The sequence below is a fragment of the Meriones unguiculatus genome, chromosome 2 (genome assembly GCF_030254825.1).
Source record: "Meriones unguiculatus strain TT.TT164.6M chromosome 2, Bangor_MerUng_6.1, whole genome shotgun sequence".
Lineage (NCBI taxonomy): Eukaryota > Metazoa > Chordata > Mammalia > Rodentia > Muridae > Meriones > Meriones unguiculatus.
Window position 1 is genome coordinate 83,868,272 of NC_083350.1, and position 18,608 is coordinate 83,886,879.

The following is an 18,608-nucleotide window of genomic DNA, read 5'->3' on the forward strand; positions in this document are numbered from 1 at the left end:
TAGTTGCAGGTCAACAAGATGAGAAGAACTGTAGCTTCTGTGTTCTCTCTGAAACCTAAGACCATAACTGCCATTTCATCCACTCAATACTCATGTCTAAGTGCTAGGAGATAAATCATGGAACATTGAACCTTCAGAGAGCTAGGGGCACTAAGAGATTCAAGAGCTGGGCAGTTCCAGAATACAAGCAGGCCAGGCCCCACCACAGAGGAGCACACAAAGGCTTTTCCAGACAGAATACAGAACAAGGCAAAGAAAATATCTGAAGGCTTTGAGGGACACAATGAATTGACTTCTTTGGATCATTCCAGTAGAAACTCCTTAGTTAGAGGTCAGCTGCTAGAGAGAGCTGAAGTTTTCTTTTCCTTGAACATGATGGTTGTCACTGAGTTGAGTTTTTGTTTGCTGACATGGGAATCCATAGCGATGGTACCTCCTGAGGCAATGATTTCCCAATTATTTTAACACAGGAAGCTATGGTATGCTTCCATCTTTTCCTTTGACCATCATGAAGCTCAGAAGTTCATCTGTGGCTGCCTCTAGTAACTGTATAGAAATAGGAAAAAAATATGCAGCTCTTCATAGAATGGATTTTGGTGACTCATCCTAATGTTATCTTTCTATTTGAGCTTCATACTTTCATGACCATGACTTATCTTTGTTATTATATCATTTATAGGTTATAAGTCATCTCAACTACTTTTGGGACAGATGGGATTTGAGTTTAAAATTATAAGCAACATAGATAAAATGACTAATATGAAAGAAACCAGATAACAAGATAGGTAGAAAAAAAAAAAAACATAGTGAGCCCTCATATCACCCTGAGAGATTTGAGACTTTAAGAAAAAAAAAAAAGTATAAATCATAGCTTTGCTTTCAACAGTGGGTAATCAACTTTATATAAAAACTTTCAAGCTGAAAAGAACACTAATAAAATACAATAAAATAAATGATAAAGTATACTATAACTGTTTAAGGAATCAATATGGGTTGATGTAATAATTAAAAATAGCATTATTAAGCCTTTCCTACATATCAACCATGGTAACTAAAATCCTCACAGCATCTCTTTGAGGTATATTACTATGATTTTTCTCTATACACGAGGAATTTGAAATAAAGGATAAAAGTAGCTTGTTACAGCTGTTAACGGCAGAAACGACCAAAAGCATCAGAGTACTGTGCCTGTGCTCTAGAGGAAGTAAGATTTCAACTATTCCTGGAATTACAAATTGAAAGAAATCTGTAGCACTGAATAAGTGATGGAGAAGGAGCAATAATGAACCTAGGAACAGGCTGGAATGGCAGAGTAGACAGCTAAAGAGCCTGACTAGACAGTGAATTGAGGACTACAGGAAAATCTGGGGAACAGGGAGCAAGCCGTTTACAAGGAGCCTTCAAACTCAAGAGACTGCACTTAAAACAGTGAGCGACAGCAAACCATCATAGGGTCCGGAGCGCAAAGCATCAGATGAAAGCTCTTCTTGGAAACCTACTACTAACCCGAACTTCAAAGGAAAACTACAGTAGTTACTGTCCCTGGCTACTTGATAGACCAGCGAGCAGTCAGTGTACCACACATAGTCGAGGGGCCTCTGCTTCTACAGAAGGTTCACTTCAGGCGCAGCACACTTTCTGTTACCCTATTCGGTATCAGTGTACCATCACCAAATAATCTCTATAGCTCCTTCTTTTGGATGTGGATTATCCTTGTGATTCAAACATAAGCTGAGGTCCAAGCATTAAAGTGCCATCAAGACACACAGGCATGAGGTGGATGCCTGTCATCTAGAGGCTCTAGAGGCTGAGGAGGGGTTGGGGAAGTCTACACTAGACTGGACTCAGTAAGGCCCTGTGGGGTGGCGCAGTCTGCCGAGTGAACTTGGCCTGCTGCGTTCAGCGCCCAGCGTCGCGGAGACTGGGCACTGTGGAGACAGGAGGATCAGCGTAAGGGCAGCCCTAGCAGCGCGGGGAGCACGAGGCCATAGCGGGGTATTTCTTCACTGTTTGTCTTCGTTCTGTGTCTGCAGTGCTTGTCGGTCGGCCTACTCTTTCTGAGTCCAGTAATTCCTTTCCAAAGGCTTACTTTGAGTCATAATATATATTACCCTATTATGTACAGTACGTCATATGCCCCATTGTGTATAGTTTGATCTGTTACTCTTACTCTTGAACTATTCCACACTCAAGTGAATGGAGCTTAGAACTGTTTCCAGTAGTTTCTTCCATTAAAATATAAATAACAATTTTCTATTTGTTTTTGCTCACTGAGACACAATCTGGCTGTGCGAGGTGCAGAATGGCTACAAACTGGAGGTGGTTCTGCCTCCAGCTACGACAGCCTGGGGCGACAGGGACAGGCTTCTAACTCACTCGTTACTCTTTATTTTTTCGCTGAGGTTTTCACTTTGTGTCATTTTCTCCTGCCAATACCTGACCCTTTGGAAGCAACGAGAAGTAATCACACCTGGAATCCTAAAACAGACTTGAGTACTGTACAGGGTCTTTGTTCTCTCTCCCTAACAATCACAAACGTTCGCTTTGTCACCACAGTGGAGACCACTGTCAGATCATGACTCAAAGTAAGCCTTTGGGAAGGAGCAAGCTAACTGACAGAAGAGCCCAAAAACCTGAGAAAATGAAGACAAACACTGAAGAAAAACGATGGCTCCTATAAGCTGGAATCTGAGCCTCTCTGAGGAGAGGCTGAGGCAAGAGGCTCCAGGTCGCCGTTAGCCCAGGCCTGAGAGTGCCCACTAGGAATCCCAGCTGTTGGGTGACTGAGGCAGGGTGGCCTAGAGCAGCAGGCTAGCATGGGCTACACAGTATCAGACCCTGTCTTAAAAACAAACCCAGTCTTTTCTTCTTCTTCTTCCTCACAGTTGGAAACAATTTGCATCTTGTCAAAAACAGGTAGCTGCAGAAATTAGGGCTCCATTTTGACTGAAAGAACATGTGGTCAGCTGGGCTCCACTACCAAGATTTTCACAATTCTCACTACAAATAAGGACATGTCTGCTATAAGTCAGTCCCCAGCTTTACAGATGGGAGGAGGGGGCGTGCTGGCTGCCAATCTGAAAGCCAACCTTCAGGTGGGCCTGCCAGTCCCTGAACTTCCTTTGTCTCAAGGTCACGTGAGCACGTGCCTGGCACAGGGTCAAAGGTCGCGCGGGCGCCCCGCGCCCGCCTCCCCAGCCTTTTGTTTTGGGCTGGCCGCTCCGCCGCCCTTCCCGGGTCCCGGGCGGCGGAGGAGGCTGCGGGCGGCGGGGGCGGAGCGCGCCGCGGTTGGGAGTACTCACCCCGCTCGCTCGCCCTCCCCGCAGCTGGCGGCGCGCGGCGGCGGGCGGGGCGGAGGGGCGGGGCGGAGGGGCGCGCCGAGCATGCGCGGGCGGCCGCCCGGTGACGTCGCGGCGTCTCCTCCGGCGCGAGGCCGTGTGCACGCGGGTGCAGCCCTGCGGCCGACGCGCTGCGGGCAAGCCCACGCCTGGTGCCGCCACCCACTCACCCGGCCGGGGCGAGTTCGGATTCCAGCGCCGACCGTCACCGTTGGCGGCCCCCAATCAGAAAGCCCCAGTCAGCAAAATGAAACCAAGAGCCATGGTAGGGACAGGAGTCAGAGGTCCACGAAACCGGTGAGACATCCCAGGGAAAGGAGACTGCGCCCTGAAATAGAACAGTCCTTAGAAAAGACAGGAAACAGGAAAATGAAACCACCTTCATTTCCCAAATCTGAAGACCGATGTTTGGTCTTCAGCAAGTGGCATAGGAATATCCTGTTAAGTAGCTAATAAATTCCTGGGACCCTGGGTAATGTTTTTGCAATTTCCTGTGCGTCTACATTGTTTCGAAATAAGTAGATTTTCTTCGTGTGTGTACTTTTGTTGGTTTGTTTAAATGGTCATAACAGATCTGTGGTGACCAGTGGCAGATGGGGAAGGGGTACCTTTAAAAGGGGCTTAGAATTTGGAAGGACTGTAGAACTCTTCAGGTTTTGATTGCTGCTTTTATCGATGATTAAGTCACTATTTTGTCCAAAAAAAAAAAAACAGTTAAATTTTCCCACATGCAAAATAATTTAAAACAATATTTTTAAAATAAACTTCAGCTAACATTTTTGAGCAACAATTAATTGGTAGCCCTTTGCCTTTTTTTTTTTTTTTTTAATTAGGAATGTGTAGCGTAGGCTAGCCTGGAACTATAGATACTCCTCCATTCACCTCTGAGTGTTAGGATTAAAAGCCTGGGACACCTTAATCTGTTTCTATTTGATGTCTTTGTTTGTTTTGAAGTATAAGAAGTTATTTGTAGGGCATGGTGGCCCACGCTTATAATCCCAGCACCCAGTGAAGTAATGGTGGGACAATAGGAGTTCAAGGCCAATCTGGGCTATATAGCAAGTTCTAGAGCAGCCAGGTTTTTATAACCTTTCTAAAATTAAAAAGTTACCAGAAGCTTTCCCAGGCAAAAATACAAATCATTTATTTACCATACTACTATACTCAAAATTTGAGGATATTTACCATGCATTATCCCATGTTAACTCAAGCCTGGCTTCTGTATCAGAGCCACTTTTAAATGCCGGTGATTCACCCACCAAAAACAAAGAAACAGGATGTAAGTCAGGTCAGCTCTTTGCAGTTCCCTTGTACCATTCATAATGAAGAGTGAGTCTACTTTGTGTGTTTGCAAACATCGTGACAAAGCTCCTGAGGGCATGGGTTCTTAATCATAGCATCCCCACATTCAAGTGAGACACCTGATCAGTATTCATTGAATAAAACAATGAAATAATCACAAAATTAGAGGAAGAAAGCTCAAATTTATTGAACACTTACTACTACTATTCCTCATAGGCTTTTGTTTATCCCTTATACTTTGAATGCCTTTTTTTTTTTACCCTTTTCGCCTGTGTGTGTGTGGTTTCTTGAAACAAACTTGTTATGTATGTTTGACTGACTCGTTTCAAAGTCAAGACTGCTCTGAACTCATAGCAAATCCTTCTGCCTCAGCCTTCTAAATACTGATAGTACAGGCATGTGCAACCACATCTGTCTACATGTACATATTTTAAACATGACCTTCTAGAATTTGAAACTTCAGGCTTTTTTGTTTGTTTTGTTTTTAGTCTCTGTTCTGGAGACATAAATGAAAGAAAAATGGGGTTATAGAAGCTGTTGCATTAGAAGTCATTTTCAGGGCTATGGCTGTACCTCATAGGTAAAATACTTGACTGCCCTTTGTGAGGCCCTGAATTCCACCCCAGAAACAGGGGAGTGTGGAAAAGAAGGAAGAGGAGAAGGAAAGAAGAAGAGAACATTACCTTGAAGCCGGAAGGGCTTGGTGTAAGCCTAAATGTGTAACAGAATAAAGCAATTGGCAAGCAAGCCTAGAGAGATGGTTAAAGTTACTGGTTTCTAGTGTGCCAGGTAATCAAGAGAGGAAGAGTGAAAATACAGAATACAGGAAACTTATTAGGGTAGTGAGATTATAATATGATATTCTAATCATGGCTGCATGATCTTACACATCTATAAAAACCCATAAAACTGAACAACACTAAGAGTAAACCCAAATGTCAATTATGGGATTTTGTTAATAATGATATATTGAAACTGGTCCATTGGTTTTGGTGAAATTCTGCATGTGGTATATGGAAAATCTGTGCTAACTGTTCAACTTTCTGTAAGTCTGGTTTTTTTTTCTCCAGAGAAATTAAGTCTTTAATTAGTAAGTTGATTCTGCAAACCAGGTATGGCAGCACATACCTGCTAATCACAACCCTTAGAAAGCAATGGGTGTTGCCACGAGGGTCAGTCCAGGCTAGTCTACACAGCAAGTTCCAGGCTCTTTGCTGTAACCAACAGAATTAGCCACGGAACTGAAGTCTGTGGTTTGGGGCCGCTTACTCTTATTGTTGTTACTGTCTTTTGTTATTGGATTTCTTTTGGACCAGGCTGACTTGGAACTCGCTATGTAGCCAGCCCAGTGTGGCCAAAAATACTTGAGCAAGCCTCCTGCCTCAGTCCCCAAAAGCTGACATTACAGATTGAACCCCTACATGTGGCTCAGGATCACTCGATTTATTTATTATGTATACAATGTTCTGTCTGCACGTATATCTGCACACCAGAAGGAGGCACCAGATCTCATTATCGATGATTGTGAGCCACCTTGTGGTTGCTGGGAATTGAACTCATGACCTCTGGAAGAGCAGCCACTGCTCTTATCCTCTGGAGCCATCTCTCCAATCTCCTCAGAATCTCTTTTTTGAAAGTCTAGTTTGTACTAGGAAAAGCATATCATATATCAGAAAATTACTATTTGAGCAATTTAACAATCAGACTATTTAGTGGATACTATCTATTATTTCAAGGGACAGTTTTTTTGTTTGTTTGTTTTTTCCTTTCAAGCATTGAAGATATTTTAGAACTATGGAGTATCTTTCAGGTTTACCAGAGGAACTCAATGGTTTGAAAGGCTCATTCTACCAATCGTCTGATAGTATCAGAGTGGTTGATTTTTTTTTTCCTCTGGAATTGGTTGGAAGAGTCCTAGTTTCCTTTGGTGAGGGAGGATTTGGGAAATGTCTCACACTGTAGACCAGACTGGCCTCCTGATCTCATTGATTCTCCTCTCCCACAAACTCTTCAAATTGCAGGTTCAATCACCCTGTGCTGTCAGGGACCTGGTCATAATCCCCCTTTGCAAGATAGCCTTCCTGTAGGATTTTCCATTTACCATCCAGGAGAAGAAAATACCATGAGCCCAATGAGACAAGATCAGTGTGTGTGTGTCCTAGGGCATGCTGTTATATGTAGAAGGACCTGATGCTCTTATTCAATAATTATCTATTTCCTTTAATGTTGCATATTATGTCTCCCGATCAGGAATTAATTCCGCTTATAGGGCTGAATTATGTGTTGACACTGATGGCCACAACGAAGTGCGTTAAAAGGTGTTTAGCCTGCAGCCCCAGAAGCCTTTGTATAGATTTAATTTGGAGCAAATCAAGTGTTTCACTTACACAATGCCTCCCTTTGAGCCATCTCTCAAAATATATAGCAATAATAGGACATTTGCCCCATCATGTGCATTATTTCATAGCATCACCAGCCTGGAGTCAAGAAGTTGTAGAGCATAAATTTTTTGTGTAATCTGGGGCAGCTGCCTTTTCTGAATCTTGGGGTGTATAATTCTATAAAATAGAAGTAGTGACTGTTTTAGGATTATTACTGCTGTGATGAAACACCATGACCAAAGCAACTTGTAGAGGAAAGGGCTTATTCGGCTTACACTTCCATGGTCAGGACAGGAAGTCAAACAGTCCAGGAACCTGGAGTCAGGCACTGATGCAGAGGTCACGGAGAGGTGCTGCTTACAGACTTGCTCCCCCTGGCTTGCTCAGCCTGCTTTCTTACAGAGCCAGCACCACCAGCCCAGGGGTGGCATCACCAAAATGAGCTGGGCCCTCCCCCATCAGTCACTGATTAAGAAAATGCCCTACAGGCTTGCCTACAGCCAGATCTTGTGGAGTCATTTTCTCAGTCAAGGTTTCCTCCTCTCAAAAAGACTCTTAGCTGTGTGAAGCTGACATAAAAACTAGCTGGCACAGCAAAAAATGTATTTTCACCGAGTAGTGGAGACCAAAAAGTACTCTCTTCCCTATTCTACTTCCCTTCCTTTTTCTTACCCCCCACTATGGCCTTTTCCCCTCCCCTCCTTTCCCTTCTTCTCCCTTTTTCTTCCCCCCCCTTCCCCTTCGCTTTTTTTTCCCTTCCACAGTGACTCACCTTGTATTGCAGACAGGCCTTGAACTTGAGCACTGGCTGCCTCTAGATAAGAAAACGGTGGTTGACCTTCCTTCTGCCACATTTTGCTATTTGAGTTAAGAAAACACAAAGTATTATCATCTATGTAAGGCTTTTTATTATAACACAAAGAATGCTGTCTATAAGTTTTAAGAGATTACAGTTGATTCTGATTTTACAAGGACACAAATTATTACAATCTTTTTTAATTTTTATTTTGGAAAAGAAGTTTCTCTACTACACTGAAAACCACAATGGGCATGGCAGTAACAGAAGAGCCACCTGCACATAAGTTTAGCCTTATTGAATATGTCTTCAGCATAAAGGTGAGTTTATCTGACTGTAAATTGTGTTGTAATGTTTTATAAAGGGAACAACAATTCAGAAATAGAGGCCAACTTTACAGAAAGAAAACACTGTGATTCAGTCCTGCAGCTAACAGTCAAGATCTATATGGTGGCTCATACCAGTAATCCCCAGCACATGGAGGCTGAGGCTGGAATATTATAAACTTGAGGCTAGGTCATTAATAGAATATCTGACCAACCAAGACTACACAACCAAGACCCTGTCTCAAGACCCCCCCATTAAAAACTTGCATTAAAACCAGCAGGAAATAACCACGATTATCCAACTGATTAATTCCAAACTCTTACCTTCTGCAACCAGTTTGGTTCAGACTTCACCGAATGGAGAAACAGATCCTCTATCTAGTCATAATGACTGCTGACAGAGAAGAAGGAGAGAACCCTAAGAGCTGCCCAGCCCCACTATAACTGCATAGGGTGTGAGAAGGCTGAGAGTGGGGGAAGCTGTCCGCAGCTGAGGAGCGTTCCTCTCTCAATGTAATGCCTGACTGTTCTCTGCTATGAAGCCTTTATGTACACCATTTGGTGTATGATAAAGAGAAGGCAAAGTGCTCTGACAAATAAACTAGTCTCTGATGTTTGCTCAATATACAAAGCTCACACCCAGTTTGTCAGAGCCAGATATTCAGTCCGGTCATTGAGGAAATTCTGTGTTTAACTTGGCTGATTGCTCAGGGTATCTTAGTGCAAATGCTCTACAGGATGATGTAACAGCCAGTGGATAAAATTTAGCATTGAGAGGACCAGCAAAGAATGCTTTCCAAGACATTTATGAATTCCACTTGTCTCAACCGAGCTACTTAGCCTGAGGTTACTAGCAGATGTGATTGATGTGAGGCCTAAAGATGCCACCAATCTGAAGCATCCTCAGATCCAGCCAGGCAGACCAGGAAGTGGTCAGCTGCGGAATGTTAGCAGGCATCTCTGAAACAAGGACATCAGTCAAAATGAGATGAAAAGACTGAATGTGAGCTGTAACCTTGTCACACTGCTATAGCATTACAGTAGAATGTGGGTTATCTCATTTCTTCAGCTTTCAAAAATATAATTATAACAATTTGGACTGGAATATCCAAAAGAAGATATTCAATAGGCAGTTTAGCATTTAGAGCCCAAGAAAGAAGTCAGGCTAAAAATATGTACAGTGGACTGGTGTTATCTCTTATGCTTACTTAATGTACATTAACTATACAATATGCATTTGGCGAGATGTGAAGCCCAATAACATATTTTTCTTGTAACATGGTTCCCACATGCAAGCCAACAACTTCATCTGGCGTTAACTAAAGCAACAACCTTCTGTTCCAATAGCAAAGAAAGACTGGTTGTGCAGGACTTCTTGATTGATGGTATATACATTCAAGATGGTATACGCTGACTTGCAGGGAATGTTAAAGATTTTAAGGGATAATTTTAACTTGTTCTATTTTTGCCAACTCTAAATCCTAACTCCCTCAGAACAAGTTGAGGCTATATTTGAGTGTTATTGATATATAGATGGCCCTAGATATGGTCACAGAAGACATTATTTAAGGGAATATGGTCACAGAAAACATTATTTAAGGGAGAGTACATCTAGTAACACAAAGATCCGAGATAGAATTCTAAGGAACACCAATAAATAAAAAGCAGGCAAGAAGGCCACAGGAGGGGACAAAGAAAATTAAAGAATAAAGTTTCCAAAGAGCAATCAATTATATATAAATGTATATATATTATATATGTATGTATATATGCACAAAAGAATCAAAGAGACAAACACTGAAAGTGAGTGCTCGCTATAAAAATTACAAAACGAAAACAACGGTAACCTTAGCAAAAGCAGTTTGAGTGTTAAGGTGGTGATCTGAGTCCATTTCACGTGAGTAGTTTGTAAGAGCCAAAGCTATATTTTAAGCTTTAATTACTGTTCCTAAGAGATCCATGAAACTGAAATACCTCTAACCTGTAAGGCCTTTGCCCAAGGACAGGTACTTCCTGAAATGCTTCTGGCTATTGTTTACAGCAAATAGCAAACCACAGGTTTTCACTGCCCGAAACAACTTTGTCAGACTCAGCTGTACCAGATAGGCTTGATCCCGGGGAAGTACGTGAGCAGGAAATACGTCGGGGTGTATGCTTGTCCCTGGTTGGCTGTAGGAGGGAAGTACACAGGCAGGAGGTACCTCAGGATATATGCTTGCCCCAGATTGGACGTGATGGGAAACATGGTGGCTTTATGGGTTTGCCTTTAAAAGCCTCCGCGAAATGTGACTCAAGGCCGTTTTCTGAGTACCTGGGAACGGACCAGGCCAGAGTACGTCATGCTGGCTAGTATTTAATTAAAGCTTGCTTCAAATTTGGCTCAAAACTGCGGTACTGGTCCCATTCTTATCCGGTGAAATTAACAGTTAAATGGATAGGTCTTTTCAAAATTAGGGAAGTTGGGGTGTCTAGTGCTTGCACAGCGTGCAGGAAGCCTTAGGCCCAATCCCAGCACTACAAGAAGTGGTATGGCGCTTTCCTAAACCCTAGCAGCCTTGAGTTCCACAGTCCATGCAGGGCTACCCAAGACCCTGCTCATTCATTCCCTCACAAACCACGAGCAGTGGGGAAGCACTACAGTGCCGACAAGCTAGCCTGCGAGGAAAGGAAGGGGATAAAAACGCGAATGGGACAAAGTGAGAGCCAAAGGGGCGTTTTGACATTTCACATTTTAAGTGGATCCATTTTGACTGGATCCAGTTTATAGGCCAAGCACAACAACCAAACGGGAAAGAATTTGGATGGCACCACCCTGAAGGGGCAGAAGTTGCAAATATTAATTCCCATAAAATTCACAGAGGGCCAAGAGGAAAGACCTCCGTGAAAGTGAAACCAGATATTTTGTACTGGGGACGGAAGGAATGCTTGAGCAAAGTCTCTTTCTGATAGCTTTTACTTTATAAAAAAAAAAAAAAGAAAGAAAGAAAGAAAAAAGAAAAGAGGGAGGAAAGGAAGGGAGGGAGGGAGGGAGGGAGGAAGGAAGGAAGGAAGACATCAGCAGCCATTTTCTAAAAGTAAAGGCAGAGCCTTAAAATTCTGTGAAAATGTAAGTGCTCCCACAGAACTTGCTAAGGCTGTTTCCCCATATTTATAAAAGTACTAATTCCTGTGATTTATGTGATTTTTTTCACTAATACAACTCATTGTGGGGTTGAGTAAAAGAGTGTAAAGAGCAGGCGAATGGATAATTCCAGAACTGTAGCTACAGGAGTGTAGAGAAGCATCAAAAAGGTGGGGTGTGTAGAGGTTGTTGTAGGAGAGGAACGGAAGAGAGACTCATGGGTCTCAACTGGATGGGAAAGATGTGCCTAAAAGAGAGTCGGCACTTAAGAAAGAGAGGAGTCAGGGACAGGGGGTGACCACTGTAACAGTCTGTGAAGGCCAGGAGAAGTAGGAAGGAGGCTCAGAGGAGACTCAGAGAAGACAGACACAGGAAGGCTCAGACAGATGCCTCCATAACACCAAGCTCTCTCTGCCAGGAACTGCCAAGACGGTTAAGGCTACTTCTAGCTATTTGACAAGTCATTATCAGGTGACCACTGAAGTAGCATCCAGTCCATTTACAAAGACAGAGCCGCAGAAACTAAGACAAGATTTTGCACAAAGAGGAGATAAGGATGCATCCTATGTGGCCCGCTTATGGGAAAGGGAGCTGATACATAATGCTAATCTTAGGAGAAATGAAGACGTCAATGGGATTCTAGAAACTCCACATGTTTGAAGGTCTGGAATGAATTTTAGATGTAGCCAGAGAGGAAGCCCACCCTTTGCTACAGCCATTTTCTAAAATCCTTCACTGGGTTGGGTAAAAGCTATGTGGAGGCATGCTTTCTCCACATTTGATCTAACTCAATTTGAGGCAGGACAACAGAAAATTATGAAAGAAACAATTGAACTGGCCAGGAAGTTGCATATACTTTACTTAATTTACCAAACAGCCTAACACCACTACTCTCTGGCATGAGAAAAATTCTAATTAAGGATGTGCCTCCACATTTGAGAATTGCATTAACATTAACCTAGCCAATTGCCAAACTATTGGAGAAGATATTAATATTAATTTCTTCATGCAGACTAGGGAACTGGAGATAGAGAGATAATATCCCTCTGGTCTAATGTACAGAATTGAAACAAACCAGGACCGTGAAAAACCCACCTAAAAGGTAGCCATTGTCGGCAGAGGCAGGGCGAGACCCCCAGACCCAACCCTTCATTCTTTCAGAAAATCAGGGATATAAGACCATTCAGAAGACAAGATCAGATACCAATAAGACAACCCCTAGGAGGAGGGTTCAGAAACAGATTCCTAGGCAGACCAATGAATGCATGGAATTAACAAGCCCAGAATCAAGGAAGGACCCCAGATCCTTCATACAGATCCCAGCAAAGGTCAGAGGAATGGTCTAACAGATACACTGGCTCATAAGTACAGGAAGTGAAGTAACAATTTCCAACATCTACCCACCCCTAACAAACCCAAAACGTTATGCAGGAAAGCCATTTAAAGTAGGAATAAAAAATAAATAAAATTATTAGTCTATAATTTATCTCTAAATATTCTCACAATATTTACACCAGCACCGGATTATAAGCTGGGGATGGATGTCAGACCCAAATTATTTTCCCAATGGCATTACAGTTAAAACTTAAACCCTTGGGCTATCACATTACCATAGTACAAATTCTTATAGAACGCCGCAAAATTAAGGAATCATTTATCAAGAGAGGTGATGAAACCATCACTGACACCGCAAGTAAATTATTGAAGGAAGATAGTATTGGGCCACATAGTCCTTCAACCTCAATAGTCCTGTTTAGCCAGTAAAGAAGCCAAATAGTCAATGTAGATTCACAGTAGACTACAGGAATATTATTAAGCTTTCTCCACAAATGGCAGGAAATTTACCTGATTTGGAAGATATATTCTTAAAATTTAGGAATTACAACTCAAAACCCTATGGCACCATAGTCCTATCAAACATGTTCTTTAGCATAACACTCAATGTGGACTCTAGAGACAGTACTACCTTTACCCAGAATAATAAACAGTACAGATTCAAAAGAATGTCTCAAGCCATAGACTAGCCTGATCACTGCCCGTGTTACACTAGTAGGGTCCCTGGAAAAGCTACCTAAACCAGATTGCCTACCTTTAAGGTATGTAGATGATATTTTGATTGCAGGATACAATAGGACACTGTTCAAAACTACATGGAAACAGTAATTGATATCCCGGTACATGATGGCTGGACCATTAGTGAAGACAAGGTGAAAAGGCCAGATGCCTCATCAAGATTTCTAGGTGTGTTATGGATATCTACACATGGTCCTAGATGGCGTGTTGCACAAGACTGTAAGTATCCCCCCACCAAGGGATAAAACTCAGATGCAACACCTAATTGGTATGTTTGCATACTGGAGGAAACACATACCACAATTCCAGATTATTATGAAACCCCTCTATAGGGTTACTAGCGAGGCAGCTCATCTCCAGTGGGGGCAGGAGCAAAGAGAAGCTTTGGAGACAACCTGTAAGCTCATATCTGAGCATGTAAACTGGCCAATATTGAACCAAATGACACAATAGTTATGGATATCATATTTCTTGGTAAATATGGAAACTGGGAACTCTCCAGAAAGTGAAAGGCAGTCCACCCACATTTGCCTGTTGGCTTCTATTGCCAGTGTTCCCCATACACTGAGAATAAATTCTCTCTTTGAGAAATGAATCTGGACGTTTTATGAAGATCCTTAAACTCAGTCGTTGCCCACCAACGCTATAGTCATAAGGGTGTCCATTCCAATGATGGATTGGATCTGTTCAAAAGTAGAGTTTTTCACAGGCTTAGCTATGGAAGGGAAGGTATTACAGTGTAAATGATCCCTATATGAATTTCTTCATGACCAAAATATGATAACAGAGAAGTCTGTGTCTTCCTGCACTGAGAAAATAACTCATTTGCCTGTAATCCCCATCCCTAAATCGGTCACCCCTCCCCTAAAGAAGGCCCCTATTGAACTATGTGACCAATGGAATGGTCAGAGCATTGTCTAACACGTGGTTTACTGATCACCCACTGGGAACTAAATGGAAAGTGACAGCCTATAGACAGGGCTGGGGGGTTGAAGTTGAGAGGTAGAATGGCTATTACTAAGAGGAACACCAAATCAGCACAACATGCTGAAGTAATAGCAGCACGATTCTAGGCTATAAGACAAACAGCTAAGGAAGGCAAAAGAAAAATCTAGATTTTTTTCCAATTCATGGTACATGTCCTATGGTCTAGCTATACGCTCCTCAGAGTGGAGAACCACTAACTGCACTCAACGTGGTGTCTCTCCAGACGCACAGCATTGCTCTTGCTCTCTGCTTATACACTGTCCAGTGGGTGTCATAGGGTTCTAGGACTGTGTCTGGTTATCTTGACTGAGTGAAGCCACTGGGTTCTGCTTATCAGCCACAGCCTTTGGGTATAGTGAGGCTCCTGACTAAGCTATTTTTACATGTCCAATGACATTTTTTTACTATGTCTATTACAGGTAGGCATAAAGCCCATGAGAACAATCCAAGTGAATTGCTGATACAGAGTAGAAATGAAGGCCACGAGAGTGCATAGGCACAGAACTGAGACTAAAATAGTTGATGTGAAATTCAGGAAAGCCTTAAAATTTCTTCCAGAGGCAGGGTGCATGTGGAGAGTCACTGGGAGGCGATGAGGAGGAAGATAAGGAGTGGTGCAGATGGGTTGGGAATGACCTGGTAAATGAAAACATTGCTTTGTAAGCACATAAAATGATGGTGTTTGGGTATGGGAACTGCAAGAAAGAGGGATGCCTGTAGGCTGTGAGGAAGGTGAAGTGAAAATCTCAGGGGGCTGTGTTTCAAGTAGGTGTGTCATGTAGTCCTAGCTCCCTTTAGAAAATGGGAAGTGTCAAGCTGATTAATACCCGTCCATTCTTCCCACAAACTAATCAAGAATCTAGCATTTGTCAGGAAAACTGTGCTAAGTAATAGAAATACAGCGACAGAAAGACAGACGGGCATTAGCAGTTTGTCTTTTATGGAGCTAAGAGCCCATAGTAAGACCCCAAACAAACACCCATAAAAGATAAAATAGGGTTAGTGATCAGGCTCAGTGAGCAAAAGCATTTGCTGCCAAGCATGATGCCCTGAGTTCAATCCCTTGGTCCCACTTGGTGGAAGAGCAGTTCCTCTGAGTACCATATGCATGTCCTGACACACACACACACACACACACACACACACACACACACACATTAAATAAATAAATCTAATTTTAAAAATAAAATAATTAATAGCCCCACCCCTCTATTCTCCATATTGGGGGTAAACCCAGGGTCACATACATACAAAGCCATGCTTGATCACTTAGCTCCACTTCACCACCCTTTTTATTTTTTATTTTGAGACTGGGCCTGGTTGCCTCTGCACAGCTGGCCTCAAACTTTTTATTCTCATGTCTTAGCCTCTAGAGGTATTACCATCATGCCAATCTGGAAAAAAAGAGAAGGAAGGAAGGAAGGAAGGAAGGAAGGAAGGAAGGAAGGAAGGAAGGAAGGAAGGGAGGGAGGGAGGGAGGCAGGGAAAGGAAGGAAGGAAGGAAGGAAGGGAGGGAGGGAGGGAGGGAGGAAGGAAGAAAGGGAGGGAGGGTAGGAGGGAGGGAAAGGAAGGAAGGAAGGAAGGAAGGAAAGAAAGAAAGAAAGAAAGGAAAGAAAGAAAGAAAGAAAGAAAGAAAGAAAGAAAGAAAGAAAGAAAGAAAGAAAGAAAGAAAGAAAGATTGAACCTAAGTATGTTTCTAGCATCTGTAGACCTGGTTGTTGGAGGAATATTAAAGGCTAAGTCAACCAGCCAAAGGAAATATAGATATGCACACAATCTAGCGGCATTGACACTGATAATGTGGGTAAGCTTTCCTGTGCCTCTAAAAAAGTCAGGATAGAGCTGTTTTCTAAGAGTAAACGCCAGTTTATTGTATCCTTAGAAGTTATTTACATTATAGGAAGGCGAAGCATTCATTGATATGGAAATCAGTTAAGAATGCTTTAATGGCTAAACAGCTACAGAGCTGTGGAATACTATTCTACAACATAATACCTAAGAACCACATGAAAGGTAAATGTAAATGAATGTTATGTGTATGCAAGATGGAACATTTCCTAGATACATTCAGAGCATTTATATACTGCTATTCCTTGCTGTGTGTGTGCTCCAGTGTGAGCCCCAGTGTGTGTGGAGGTCAGAGGACAAACTGAGACATCAGTCCTTGCTTTCTACCTTGTTTTGCCCTGGCTGGCCAGTGACCTTCCAGTGAATTCTTCTGCCTCCACTCCCCCTGAGAATGCTGGCTTACAGCATTGTCACGTCAGGTTTTACTATGCCAGTGCTGGAGATTTGAACTCCAGCCTTGGTGCTTGCATAGTACATACCCTACCCACGAAACCATGTCCTCAGTCCCTGGACGGCCATCCTAGAGATCAAATGATACGGACAGCGAAGAGAGGGACAGATGAATTATGGGAAGATAATAATGTACAATCTCACATAATTACAAGGGAGGTCTTTATTCCTTTGACATTTTGAAAGTTTCATCCAATAAGAATATTTTCAATCACAATCAATTAACCACAGAAAGAAAATGTGAACGGTTAAATGTACTTGACCGTCTTCTTTACATTGCCCTATCAGCGAAAACAATACATCAATACGGTTCTATGGAAAAGCCAATTATAGGCTGGTAGGCTGGTTCAGTGGCTGATGGGGCTTGCTGCCAAGACTGATCACCCATGGAGCATGGGGCAGCTCTCCCCCAAACAAATACAGAAATGTAATTTTAAAAGTAAGTTGGGCATGGTGGCATATGCCTTTATTTCAGCACTCAGAAAACAAGGCAAGTGGATCTCCATGAGTTCAAGACCAGCCTGGTCTACCTAGAGAGTCCAGGCCAGCCAGGGCTATATAGTGAGACACTGTTTCACACCAACAAAATAATAATAACAACAACAAAAATGTATAAAGATTATATCTGGAAGCTAAACTTTAACTAATAATGTTATCAGAGACAAATCTTTTCATAAGTAAATATATTAAATGATGAGCCTTTCAGCGCTACCTGAGGACGAGTCCATACGGCATTGTTCTTGATTTCCATCATAACTTAAAGAGGAAACGCACACAATGTCCGGAGCCCTTAATGTCCTGCACATGAAGAAGGAGGATGTCCTGGAGTCCTTACCACAGGAACCCACTTAGGTGGCACCAACCTTGACTTTCAGATGGAGCAATACATCTCCAAAAGGAAGTGTGATGGTCTCTACATCATAATCTGACGAGGACCTGGGAGCAGCTGGGGCTGTTGTTGCCACTGAAAACCCTGCTGCTGTCAGCGTCATCTCCTCCAGGAACACTGGCCAGAGAGCTGTGCTGAAGCTGGCTGCTGCCCCTGGAGCCACTCCAATTGCTGGCTGCTTCACACCTGGGACCTTCGCTACCCAGATCCAAGCAGCCTTGAAGGAGCCACAGCTTCTGGTGGTGCCTAATCCCAGGGCTGACCACCAGCCCCTCACAGAGGCCTCTTATGTCAACCTGCCCACCATCGCTCTGTGTAACAGATTCCCCTCTGTGCTATGCGGACATTGTTGCCAGTCTGTGCAACAACAAGGGAGCTCACTCCGTGGGTCCGATGTGGAGGATGCTGGCCCGGGAAATACTGCGCATGCGTGGCACTATCTCCCGTGAGCACCCGTGGGAGGTTATGCCTGATCTTCACTTGTACAGAGACCCGGAGGAGATTGAGAAGGAGGAGCAGGCTGCTGCTGAGAAGGAAAGAAGGAATTCCAAGGCGAATGGACTGTGCCAGCTCCTGAGCTCACTGCTGCTCAGCCCGAGGTGGCAGGCTGGTCTGAGGGTGTGCTGGTGTCCTCTGTATACCCATCCAGCAGTTCCCTACTGAAGACTGGAGTGCCTGGCCAGCCACTGAGGGCTGGTCAGTAGCTCCCACAGCACAGAACACTGAGTGGGTTGGAGCCACCACTGAGTGGTCCTGAGCTCCTCTGCAGACACCTGAGCAAAGGGGAAAAAGGTGGAAGGAAAATAAAGTTCCTAAAAGCTGGGAAAAAAATAATGCATAAAATCAGGGGAAAACAACTTTTGTTGTTTTGCTTCTTTGAGATAGGGTCTCACGTTGTTGGGGCTGATCTAACTTGCTGTGTGGCTCAGGTTGCCATCAGCTACTGGTCTTCCTGCCTCGACCTCCCAAGTGCTGGGATGACGGTAGAGCGTCACGTCTAGCAAAACTTTTAAACAAGTAATTCTAACATGTTATAGAAGAGGAAGGAAAATAATAATGAAGAAAAAAAAGGAAGATGAAGAACGCACAGAAATAGA

At 43.1% G+C, this 18,608-nt stretch overlaps 1 protein-coding gene and 1 pseudogene across 4 annotated transcripts in view; one reads left to right on the plus strand and one right to left on the minus strand.

Annotated features, from left to right (window-relative positions):
- The window catches only part of Atg10 (autophagy related 10), a 255,376-nt gene extending 251,689 nt beyond the window's left edge, over positions 1-3,687 (minus strand). For 2 of the 4 annotated variants that reach the window (XM_060377752.1, XM_060377753.1), the window contains exon 1: positions 3,303-3,320. The gene's annotated coding sequence lies outside the window, so the exon portion shown is untranslated. Of the gene's footprint in view, positions 1-3,302; positions 3,397-3,508 lie in introns of those variants that run through there. The other 2 variants (XM_021627362.2, XM_021627359.2) reach the window with 2 other exon arrangements.
- A 4,378-nt stretch (positions 3,688-8,065) lies between these two features.
- On the plus strand, positions 8,066-18,322 carry LOC110540407 (small ribosomal subunit protein uS2-like; annotated as a pseudogene).
- Positions 18,323-18,608: the final 286 nt, after the last annotated feature.